This window comes from Protopterus annectens, chromosome 16.part0, assembly GCF_019279795.1.
Source record: "Protopterus annectens isolate FY-2018-M chromosome 16.part0, PAN1.0, whole genome shotgun sequence".
NCBI classification, from domain to species: domain Eukaryota; kingdom Metazoa; phylum Chordata; order Ceratodontiformes; family Protopteridae; genus Protopterus; species Protopterus annectens.
This window is the reverse complement of record NC_056750.1, coordinates 574,153,086-574,166,421: the sequence shown is the minus strand read 5'-3', so window position 1 is coordinate 574,166,421 and position 13,336 is coordinate 574,153,086.

Sequence of the window (13,336 nt, the reverse complement as noted above, 5' to 3'; positions counted from 1 at the left end):
ACAGTGCAGTTACATTTTAGAAGGAATAGAAGTCAGAATTGGAACCAGGGAATTAGTAAAAATACAACACAAGTTCCCACTGTTATAGCTCTGGTATAGTTTATTTAGTGGTCTGTCAGGAATGTTTGAATTTTTATATAGGAAAAACAAATGGTATGTTCAGGAAAAGAATTTACCAACATCAGTATGACATCCAGAGGGGATGACAAGAATGCACTAGCGAGGCACATTCAGAAATTCTCCTCACACAGTATTAAATTCACAGTAGTTGGCAAGGTGGATATGGGACCAACAGGGGGACCTGCAGACATGTACTTGGAATATAAAGAGTTAAGATGGCAAATAAAGTACAATGCAGGTAGCCCCCCTGGCCTCAATGAAACCATATCCATTAGTAGTGTACTGAAACTGAAATCAGAACTATTTTTTTAAAACAAAACTATACAGTATTATTATGAATGGGTTTATTGAGATTTTTATATAAGATGCAAAGTATTTCTAACCTATAAATGCACATTATGTGTTCATTGTGTTTTATAAAGAAGGGGATGCAATATTTCTTTAAAATTGGGAAAGGTAGTTTTTAACTATGGACATGTGACAGAGTTCAATGTATAAAAAGTGTGTGATTTTGAAATGATATTATTCTGATGAAGTCGGAGTTACCACTGATGAAAGCACTAAATCTTTGCATATTAAAGTGTCCCTGAAGGGTTCCATCTGCCATTTTTTTTGTTTTATTCTAACTTTGGTGTTTATCAATAGTTTTATAAGCCCAGCCTACAAAAGTCTCCTCTGATCCTGCTCTGGTGGACCTGTTATATATCCACAAAAGGACATGCTGGAGGAAAATGTTACGTGTCTAAGACACTACCCCCAACTAAAAATATTTCACTTTCCATATATGTGAAAAAGAATTCTGCCATGACCCGATTCAGGCATAATTTGGTTCATTCTTAGCAGAATTTGAAATTTAACTTTGGACTAGCAACTGTGTCTCTGGTAGACAGAAACCAGCTGTAAATGCTTGACCACCCATGTTCTAATGTAATTATAGTTCTCAAACTGACCCTAGGATATTAACACTTGACAGATACTCTTTGAAATTATGGCTAGGATTAAAAGCCTACTGAGATCCTTGGCCTAGTGATAACAATTAACCTATGTGGGAGTGGCCTACCCGGGGCTGCCACCAACTCAGGTGGAATTTGGGCCCCAGTTTATGATCATCTCACAACAGGATCATTCACTGTTGGGGTGTTATCCTAAACTGCAGCGTCAGTAGTGGAAAATAATCCAAAATGATACTGAAAAGAACTCATACTGTTCTTTAGTATAAGGTGAGCACAATCCCAGTGAGGCTGCTAGCCCTGTGTAAAAGAGTTAGCTTTTTAAGTTAAATATATGTCTGTCTTTATATCTATAGCTATATCTAGTTATCTTAATAAGTATGTTTTAAGTGCTGCTAGCATTTAGGCCTGCCAAGGAACTGCTTGTATGACAGCCTTTGTAATTTGACTGGAGAGTTTTTCAATTGCTGCCAAGCTCCTAATAGAGAATGAACAGACAGAGAACAGCATGAATCCAAGCACTGAGTTATGTCATCCCACCCTGTAATTTAATCAGCCAAATACTTGACAGATGCACACTGTCACTATCTCAAGGCACGCACACACATGGGTAACTTGGAGGAATACCAACCCATCCACAGTATATGTTTGTGATGTGTAAAGAAATCGGATCACAGTGTGAAATACCACCTAGACACAAATACAGGGATGATGTACAGTCTGTGCACATCAAACACACAAACTAGACAACTAAAAGTTTATAATTAAAGGGTATATTTCTCTTGTGGATTCTTCCAAGAGGTATCATGAGAATCATCGAAGCTGTGAGACATATGATGCCTTTATAGTGACTAAGAGAATTTGGTGAGGGTACCAGGGATTTCCTGTACCCTTGATAGTACTGTGGCAGCATCAAACCCCAGCCTGTACACCCTCAGACAGGTGTGGTCCCTGATTAGCATTCCATAACAAAGGACAGCACACATGGGATGGCAACACCTTACATAGCTGCAGTAACAGTAGTGAAAATTAATGCAAACCTAAGAATGCTGCATAACACAAAGGAAAGCGTAATTAATGTGATTAGGTGTGTTAATCTTACTACATGATAAAACACTGTCCATCTCTTTCTTTTACAGTACAGATATACAATGTAAATATAATGTATGCCATTTAGTTGACCTGAGGCTAATGTCTGTCCAAGAATACCAGTAGGCAGCAGACCAAAAACTTAGCAAAAACACACACACACATATATATATATATATATATATATATATATATATATATATATATATAGTTTCATAGGTTCATAGGTAGGTACTAGGCTATCGGCCCAAGGGCCTACGTAAGCCTAGCCAACAAGGTTCCCAGGCTTATGCCACCCAAGAAAGTTATTTTTCTGTGCTACTGTCGAGCAGAGACACAGAAGTGATCCCCGGGGTGTATTTCCTATTTCCCATCCACTCATCAAGACTTTTCTTGAAGAGTGCTAATGAAGAACTTTGCTTGACATACATGGGTAGCCTGTTCCAGAGTATGGGAAATCTCTGGGATAGGAATCTATTCCTCCAACATGTCCTGTTTATTGTGGTGACACGGTTTAGGTCCCTAGAGCGTGTAGCTCGGAGGGATTGGGATTTATTTAGGTGTAGCATGTCCAACAGCTCTGGGTTTGACATAGCTTTATATGTTCGGCAGAGATCACCTCTGAGTAGGCGATATGCAACGGAGTAAAGCTGGTGTTTTTTGAGGCGGTCAGTGTAGGGTATTTGTTTGAGTCCAGTAATCCTCTTTGTGAGGTACTTCTGTGGCCTTTCCAGCTGCTGCAGATGTCTTGTGAGTACATTCCAAAAGGGGCGTTGTACTCTATAGTGGGTCTAATGAATGTCGAGTAGAGGGGAACGATGACCTCTTTTTTCCTAGATGAGAATCCTTTTATGATGAGGTGCGCTACGTAGAAGGACTTCCTGACTACTGTGGCGATGTGACTATCAAAGGAGAGATTACTGTCCACCTGGGTCCCAAGGTCTCTTATCACGCATTCGGTGTTAAGTAGATTGCTGCCTATGTGGTAGTTCATGGGTACAGAGTTTTTTACCAAAGGGGATGACACTGCACTTTTTGGCATTGAGATTGAGGCCATGGCTCTAACACCAGGCATCTGTCTCAGAGAGGCCCTTCTGTAGGATGTTCACATCATTTGGGGACTTGACTATGGATCCTAGTTTGCAGTCATCTGCGAACTTCGTTAGCCAGAGGCCTTCTCTGTTAGCCTGTACTTCAGAGAAGTAGATACCAAACAGGAGCGATCCCAGGACGGAACCCTGTGGTACTCCACTTGTCACTGGTTTGAGGTCAGATTTGGAGTCTGCAACTTTTACAGTGTGGGTTCCGTCAGTGAGCCAATTGGCAACCCATCTTGTGACTAGGGATTTATGCCTAGTTTAGTGAGTTTAGCTATAATTCCAGAATGGGGGATGGTGTCGAAAGCCTTGGCGAGGTCAAGATAGGCTGTGTGAACCACCTTACCCTCATCTACAGCTTTGATGACTGCCTCAAAGAAGTCGATCAGGTTCAGGAGGCATGATCTGCCTTTCACAAACCCGAACTGGGTGGGATCCAGAGTTTGGAGGTTACCAATGTCTTTGTTTATGAGTTCCATGATGATACGTTCCATGGCTTTGCAGACCAGGCTCGTCAGGCTAATAGGTCTATAGTTCCCGGGATCAGTGGTGGCTCCCCCTTTGTGGAGTGGGATAACTGTTGCTGTGCACCATTCAGTGGGCACAAAGCCTGATGTGAGGCTATTATTGAACATGGTGCTTAAGTGGGGAGCCAGTTCATTCTGAAGTTCGTGTAAAACGCAGCCTGGGATGTTGTCCGGTCCCATGGATGCTGTGTTTTTGGCTTTAGAGAGTGCAGCTTTCACCTGCGTAATTGTGATTACAGGGACTCTGCATTCTTCCTGTATAGATATGGGCCCTTTAGGGGGTGAGGTGGGGAGTAAAGTTAGCAATGAACCTATCTGCCAGGATGTTGGCAATATCAGTTGGTTCTGTAATTTTCTTGCCTTTGTGCTGTAACTCAGAGCAGATCTGGGTGTTGTCATTGAGATTCTGTGATTGTCCTTGGAATTAGTGGCGATTTTATTTTCATAGCTAGCTATGGAGGATCTTATAAGGGATCTCAGCTTCTTACTGAGGCTGACCAGGGAGCTCCTCCACTCATGGGATTTTACTCTCTTTTGCAACAGTTTCTTCCTTCTGTTGTACAGTTTATGGCAGGGGACCACCAGATTTGCTTCCTTTTTTTGGAGGATAGCGTCTTGGTTCTGTTTGGGATAGCATGATCCATGCACTCATGTAAGTGCTTATAGAGTGCATTTGTGTAGGATTCAGCAGTTGTAACTGTATTGTCCATCTGCATGGGTGTCATGAAGTTCTCTACTTCTGTCTTAAGAAGCATGAAGTTGGCTTTGGAGAAATTTTTTACTGTGGTTTCCTTAATGGGGGGTGGGGGTGGGATGTGGATATCAAGGGTGATTAAGCTTATGGTCAGATCGGACCAACGAGGAGTTGACATCAGGTGTGGAACACGGGTCACTCGTGTTGGTAATGGCTAGGTCTAGGATATTGTTGCCCCTGGTGGGGGTGTGGATAAGTTGATCTAGGACATTGGAGTTTATGAATTCCAGAAAGCCTTGCGCTAAGGAGTTGGTACACGAGTAGTTTTCCCAGTTAATGGTGGGGTAGTTGAAGTCGCCCATTATTAGGTTGTTTGGTTGAACCCTAATATTTTCCAGTACATCAAGAAAAGAGAAGTGGGAATCCTGGGGCATGGTGGAGAATCTGTAGCAAGCTACAATTTGGATTGCAGTTTTGCCAAGAGTTAGTTGCACTTGGATAACCTCGGATGCATTATGCTGAGCAACTAGCCTGGAGGTGTGGATATCCTTAATGAATATGGACACACCCCCATCTTTGGTGTTTCGGTCCAGGTTACATGGCCGAAAAGTGTGGTATGAGTTATAGCCTGGTAGTGCAGGGGTGCTGTCTGGAGCCTTGAACCAGGTCTCAATCACTGCACAGATATCGATGTTCTCCATTTTAAGGAGTGCCTCGAGTGAGTGCATTTTGAAATTTAGACTTCTAGCACTGAGTAGCATTACCCTCAGTCTTTGCTTGCCTGTTCCTGTTATGGTGGTGAATTTGTTACTTGAACCCTGCCTAAAAAAGGCACTATAGGGGCAGCAAGTGCCTTAGCCAGTATCCAGAATCCCAGGGGAGACAGGTGCAGGCCATCTGTGGCAAAGCATCATGGTCTGTCGACCATGTCATCCCAAGCAGACAGATACTGGATCCCCTTAGAATGACACCAGAAGCTTAGCCAATTGTTGAAGTCAATCATTTTGTCCTTGTACTGCGGTATCATTCTGGGTGATGGCAGAATGCTACTCAGGGCTAGGGTCATACCTGACTGGGCTACAAGATCGCAGAGCTCTTCCATGTCTCTTTTTATGTAGTCCATGGAGGTACGTCTCAAGTCATTCACACCAACATGGACAATGACAGAGTCATATTTGTACTTGTTGTGGAGTGACCCGAGTGTGTGGGTTATGTGGCGGATCCTGGCACCAGACAGGCAGCTGACAGTAACCTTCTCCTTATTTAGCCTGGTGAGTGGGACATCAGTGTGCCTGACTATAGAGTCACCTATGACTAGTGTATTGGGTATGTTGTTTTGTCTTATTGGTTGTGTTTGAGTGGCACACTGAGTCTGTGGGCTATGTGTCATTTGGGTTGTATTGGGGAAGGGAGGTTGCTTGTGTTTCTGCTTTGGAGGTCTCTGTTGCTTAGGCAGATTATTATTGAGAGCCTCTGCGAATGTTTTTGAGTTTGTGGATTTTGGTGGGGTAGACGTAGTGAGACTATGTGATGAGTGTGGTGTGGTGCAAATGTTTACCTTCTCCTCATGAATGTCAGGTTCAGTCTTGGTTGGAGTGAGCTTTACCTCCAGTTTGGCTAGATAAGTGCATCTCTCACAGGTTGTAGTGTTGGGTGGTAGGAGGAGAGGGTTGTCTGTGTACATGAGGCAATTTTTACATTGCCTCAAGATGCCCAGATTCATCAGATAGACAGGGGAGAACACTGGGAGCTGACCCTTGGACATGCCTGAATAAAAAACTGTTTTCCTCTAGATAAGTGAGGAAAGGGAGTACAAGAGCTGTTTTTCTCAACGCCAGTGAGAAAAGTAAGTACAGAAACTGTTTTCCTCTAGGTAATGAGGAAGATTGAGTGCTATAGTAATTAGTAGCTTATTTAGTGCTTACAAGTTCTGAACAAGTGCTGAGTATGAATAAGCAAATTTAAGTGCTAAAACTAAGAATCTGTATCTGCACTAGACGAGTTACAGAAACAAGTGCAAATGCAGGTTTCACTTCATATCATTGAAAGCTCATTTCATCGAATATCAAAACAGCGAGACCAAATCACCGAAAACTCAAATCATCGAAAACGCGAAACTTCGAATCTCAAATCTCTGAAAACTACAAAGCAACTAGAAATAACATCCCAGGCACTGTTTACTACGTTTATGCAGGGGGGCAAGACCCCCTGCACCCCCCAAGTGGGGGGCTCCACCCCCCCCACCCCCCCGGAAATTAAATATATCAACTCCAAGGTCACACTACAGTGGGGTAAGGAAATTACCTTTTTCTCCCACTGTAGTGCGACCTTGGAGTTGGTATATTTAATGTATTTAGCGGGTGGAGCCCCCCACATGGGAGGTGCAGGTGGGCTTAGCCCCTGCATAAACATAATAAAAACTCTGTGGGATGTTATTTCTAGTTGCTTTGCAGTTTTCAGTGACTTGAGATTCGATGTTATGACCACCACAGCAATAGGCATAAAACAAATACTTTTAAGTAAAATAAGGTACTATTACACAAAAAAAAAGACAAGAGGTTTACGGTATAATCCCTTTTTCAATTCTTTAAAACTTCAAAAGTTCATGTTATCTTAAAAAGTGTCTCTTAACTAATCACATAAAAATGTAAACAGGTCATAGTTGTGGATATCTATATGTATATGTGTGTAAGTGTACACACACACACACATATATATATATATATATATATATATATATATATATATATATATGTCTACTTCATAAGATCGACAGACCATTTGATCGACATTCATTTGGTTGACAGACATTTGGTCGACAACAAGTATTCAAGGCACTTAACAGGGATTTTCCACCCTCCCCAATGTTGTGCGACCCTGGAGTTGATATATATAGTTAGGGGGGTGTGGGGGGTGAAAATAGGTGGGGGGCTTCACCCCCAGAGCCCCCAATGTGGAGGGCTGTGCCCCCCACACCCCCTACCTATATATATCTATCATCTCCAGGGTCGCACAACATTGGGGAGGGGGGCAATTCCCAGGTTTTCATCATGAATACTGGTTGTCGACCAAATGAATGTCGATCAAATGGTCTGTCGATCTTATGAAGTAGACCCATATATATATATATATATATATATATATATATATATATATATATATGGGTCTACTACAGTAAACAGACAGCTCACAAGACTGACAACGAGATCACCGACACCACAAGAACGAAAGTGAAAAAACATGAAAGTTCACATGCTCGACAAAGCACAATCCCGACAGTTAACAAAACGAAATAAATTCTCTGTTCAGAAAAACACACATGCAACACAAGCACACCAAAAATCTTGTAAACCTACACTAAATCTTACATACACAACTATTTATGCACTAACCTTAACCCAAACCCTAACCTTAAAGTCCATCACTATCGTACACTTACACAGTCATGCTCAAATGCAAGCACTCGTTTCGCATGGCGGTGTTTTCAGCGTCGGGATTTCAACTTGTCGGGTATTTGCTTTGTCGATCTTCTGGTGTCGGTTATCTTGTTGTCTTTGTTTTGGCTTGTTGGTCTTATCAGGTAAACCTATATATATATATATATATATATATATATATATATATATATATATACATATATATATATATATATATATATATATATATATATATGGGGAGAAAGGGGTACATACTGGCATACCGTCACCTGATACACACACCCATAAATGTGACCTAATCTCGGAGCTATAACATGATCCCTGAAGCATACTTCCTGAACAGCCACTGCACCCCTCAAACTTAGGGAATAAAAAGAGAGACATTGTGGGGGCATAGGAGAGAGAGAGAAGTATGAAAGTAAAGAACATCATATGGATTAAACCTCTGGATGACAAGCTGAAGATGAAACAGATATTTACTTGATACCAGCAGACAAAACTAGAAGCCAAAGCACCACTAAAAAAGAAACATAAAATTGTAAAGCTCAGGTAATGTTACTCAACGAATTATTAATTTCCTACTCCCTTAACAGCATATATGTACACAAAAAAAATTAACTGATATCCTACTGTGCTGTTCAATTTGTTATTCTATTTATATATATCTATATATATAGCACACACGATTATATAGTGAGACTCCCAGTATTAACAATTAGTGTATGTGTTTGTGCATATCCATATGATCTGTAATTAAAAATAAGTGACCTATAATAACTGACATTTTTGTTTATGTAGTCTCCCTTTCTTTGCAGATGATATATATATATATATATATATATATATATATATATATATATATATATATTTTTTTTTAATATAAAACTTTACACACATCTGTGCTAAATAAAGGAAAAGTAACAGCACAGGATAAAATTCACTACATACATAGTAATAACAACAGTACAGGATTACTAATTGTTTAACATTTGTTTACCTGGAAAGTGTGACTTGGAACAAGGCCAATTTTCACCGGAGGCCTGGGGGAAACACTCCAGATGCATGTCTTTGAAATGTGGGAGGAAACCACAGTACCCGGTGGAAACCCACATGAACGAAGGGGAAGGACATGCAGTCCCCACACAGAAGGGACTTCAGCTATGAATGGAACCAGACTACATCTTGCTGTGAAGGCAGTGACACTACCTCTGCACCACTGTGTCATCTGCAAAGTGCAGTATACCATTTTAACCCCCACCATTTATGGGTGTTGAGGGACAGCTTAAATGCCTGATCATGAATCAGGTACAAATCTTAACAGAATCAGAGACAAATCCAGAGTAATCAGGGACAAGCATCAATAATTTTGAAATATTAGTACTGTTAACCTGAAATACTGATAAAATGAAAGAAAGTGAAATAGTAGGCATTTTATTGAATAAAGGAAGTCTATAACTGTAATTATAGTCATTAAGTATTATGTTATTAAGTGTCATTAAGTATTATGTTGTTAAGTGTAATTCATAGCCTTTTCTCCAAAAGTCCACAGTTTTAGGTGGGATTACAAGGAACAGAGCTAAGATTTGAGTTAAAATCGGGGATGTCCCTTGAAAGCCAGGGACAGTTGAGAGGTATGCCTGAATTTATAGCCAATGCTTCCTATGCAATAGGATATGATTGCCTGGCTAGAGAGGGAGGGAATAGTTTGAGGAAAAACTGAACATCACATGCTGCCACAAATCTTTTAATCAAAGTTCACTTTTAACTAAGAGTCAACTGCAACTGAGTAACATCCTTTTTGGCATTGGACAAATGTACAAACCCCAAAACAAAAGCAAAACAGAAATGAAAGACCTACCTTGACAATAGCTCCATAATCCCTGCTACCTATATTAATTTTTTTTATTTAAGATAATTCCATTAAGTCTGAAGTAATGACATGATCTAGATGGGAGCAATGCACTGATGGTCATAAAGTCCCTTGACTCCTGGTCACAAAGGAAACAAACTCTTCATCACTTCACCAGTTCCAATGAGAAGTGATCCTCCTTGGTTTTAAATATTGGCACCATCTCCTTTAGGGATGTCACAGTCCCAGTACACCAATCATATAGTACCAGGACAAAAATATTTGCAAATGATATTTAGCCCTCATGTTTATAGAGTAAAGATGAGGGGTATGAATTGAAAGGGAGAGCAGGTAGATACAACCTATTTTATTATTTTGGTATAAAGTTAATGCATTTGATCACAATCAGGATTATGGGTTCTGCACAATCAGTATTTTTTTTTTTGTGTGTGTGTGTGTGTGTGTGTGTGTGTGTGTGTGTGTGTGTGTGTGTGTGTGTGTGTGTGTGTATAATTAGACAATGTAAACTAGTCTGTGGAAATGTAGTTTACAGCCTTAAGGGTGATCCACACTTTTCTTAAGGAAGAACAAAGCAAAAAATGGAAAACTAGTCATACGGGAATGAAACTGGCATACAAATTATTAAAATAAACTGCTGTCATGCCTTCTTATGTAAAATCCATGTCAAAGATTAGTTTGCATTCCAATTAAAATAAGAAAACTGTGTTCAAGCTAGTGTTACTTATTTAAACAAGGTTTATTAAGTTAAAATAAGATCTGAGAGCGTTTACCCTTGTCAGAGCTTTATCAAATCTAAACTATACATAGTAATAACAAGTAAAATATACTTTTCTATTTTCCATATAAAAGTGCAATGAAGGCTTTAATCCAAAACCAGTTACACGGATCACATTAAATGACAGTGATTGTAACAGTGGTACATACATAGTTTGAATCTTTATTATGACTGTTGCTGTAGTAAGTACAAAGTCACTATGTATCTGGTTGTGTGATCAGTGTGCAATTCATAATGTCAATAGGAATGCAAATATCAAGCCCTGTATTTTAGTCACATAGCTACAGTGCATGAAATACATAAAGTAGATGGCAGTGAAAGTAACTGTGAAACGCTGTGACTGCACAAGGGAGGAGCACAGTGGTTATTAGAACACAAAAAAAGAACTCTGCTGTTAAGGGAAGAGGATTTATCAACTGTTTGTGAGTCTAGGAAGTCCTTGAGAAAAAAGGAAAGAAAAGAGAGCAAATAGCCTCAGGCCAAGCAATAAGACAAACTAAAAGCAAAGTCACGTGTGAAGATGTGTATGAAAAATAAATTCCTAGGCTCAGGAAACGTAGGGGAGGGGTCAGAGATGGGCCATACATAAGGACAGAGTCGTGCCAAACCACAAAATATGTAATCTGTATATGCCAAGGCCAGCCAGACTGCATTTAGGTGGCTGCAGCCAGGACAATGTTGAAATCTTAAGTTGCAGGAATGTAGGGCTGATATCTATCACAGCAGTTCAGAGTTACTGGCCTTCTGATTGTAAAGCAACTAAGGAATGGCATGGACTGTAGAAACTATACATTCTCTTCCTATCTGATGCAGGGAGGATCCATTCTTTTGCAAGATGCTCTTTCTATCGCTGAGTAGTGCATCTCAATGTTGCTAAGTTTTCTGCAAATGTAGCTATTGGATGTTCCTCCCTTTCTACCTTCTGAAGCAATTCTGCTCCAGTGCCCATTTCAGAGACATCAGTGTGTACCAGGAACTGTCTGAAGACATCAGGAAGTATCAAGACAGGTTCTGGATATAACACTGTTTTTACTTATCTGCCCACTTTATTTTCAAGGAAGACTTGCTCTTGGTTAACTCTGTCAAGTGGTATGCAATGGCTTCAGATTTGGAATAATTCATTATATTGGCTTCCTAGGCCTAATAATGCTTCTTACAGGTTGACATGGGGCAGTTTTGTATTACTTCAAATTTTTAGCCTGTGGTTTTATTATCCCTTGGCTGAGTATATAACTTATTCAGCACGCTTCTGCTACATCTAACAAGCACTAACCCAGCTTGATGTAGGTTCTCCAAGATGGTTTTGTATTACTTCACATTTTAGCCTGTGGTTTTATTATCCCTTGGCCCAGTATATACCCTATTCAGCAAGCTTTTGCTACATCTAACTTGCACTAGCCCAGCTTGCTGTAGGGTCTCCAACATGACTAACTTTTGGGAAATAGTTTTCCAAATCCCTAGATATTATTATCGCATCATTAAGGTAGGCTGCTTCATACATGGCATGGAATGGTTTCTTAGAATGTTCTCCAATAGCCTCTGGAATACTGGTGCTGCTCAATGAAGACCAAAGGTAGGCCTCTATAATGAAATAACCCATCTAGTGTAAGTAATTCTATTCTTTGCTTCGTTTTTCTAGATGATGAGATTTGTTAGTAGTCTATGGTTATGTCTGTAGTGAGAAAAAACTATACCTGCCCATTATTTCCATTAGTTTGGCATATTCTGATATGATATTCAACTAACTGAAGTCATTGCAACATTTTGTAGTCCCATCAGGTATAGGTGACAGCACTTTGGGATTATTTCACTAATTCTGATATTCATTTTTTGCTTCATGTTTAAACATTTTCTGTCCTCCTTCTCTGCCTGCTTGGTATTTACATTCTGGTATCCAATATGGTTTTGTATACACTTTTTCATCACGGATGATAACTATGCATTACTGAACTAAATAAAAGCCAACTCTGAGTGCATGTCTTTATTCCTGCATACAAATTCTTTGTCTTCTTATTTTGAGATGTGGGTAACATTGCTCCTATTTTGACTTTAGAACATACTATGGGGATTTAACTATGCTTTCCAAGATACCTACTATATAATCTTTAGTTTCCTTACAAGATTTCAGAACATTTACTGTTTTGTTTTTTCCCTTTCTTGTTGTACCCTAAAATTGACTTCACTTACTTTCTTTAGAGTTTCAAAAAGTCTTTGTATTTTGGACGGCGCAGCGGTAGCATTGTCGCCTCACAGAAAGAGGTTCTCTGGTTCGATTCTTGGCTGAAGTGTCTTCTGTGTGGAGTCTGGATGTCCTCCCTGCATTTGTGTGGGTTTTCTCTGGGTGCTCCAGTTTCCTCCCACATTACAGAGACATGTGTCTGGAATGTTTCTACCTGGGCCTCCACTGAAAATTGGCTTCATTCCAAGTCAGACTTCCCCAGTAAACCAATGTTAAATAAATAAAATATTTTATAAGTAATTTATTTCCAGCAGTGGGTATTATCACAAGTACTTTATTCCCTATTATTTATTTACCTGTTTTTAGCTCTCTGAGATTAACATTTTATACATTCAATATTGTGTCTTGAGAACTCTTTCAGTATGTTTTTATATTGTAGATTTTACAGTTCTTAAACAATCCACAGATGTGAAAATGCTCTATGACAACTTTAAAGAAGGTAATTTCCCCCTCCCATGCTTCTTTAGCTATATCTATCAAGCCTCAAGTCTTCCATATAACAGTTCAAACTGTATGCCTCCTGTTGAATCTTTGGGTA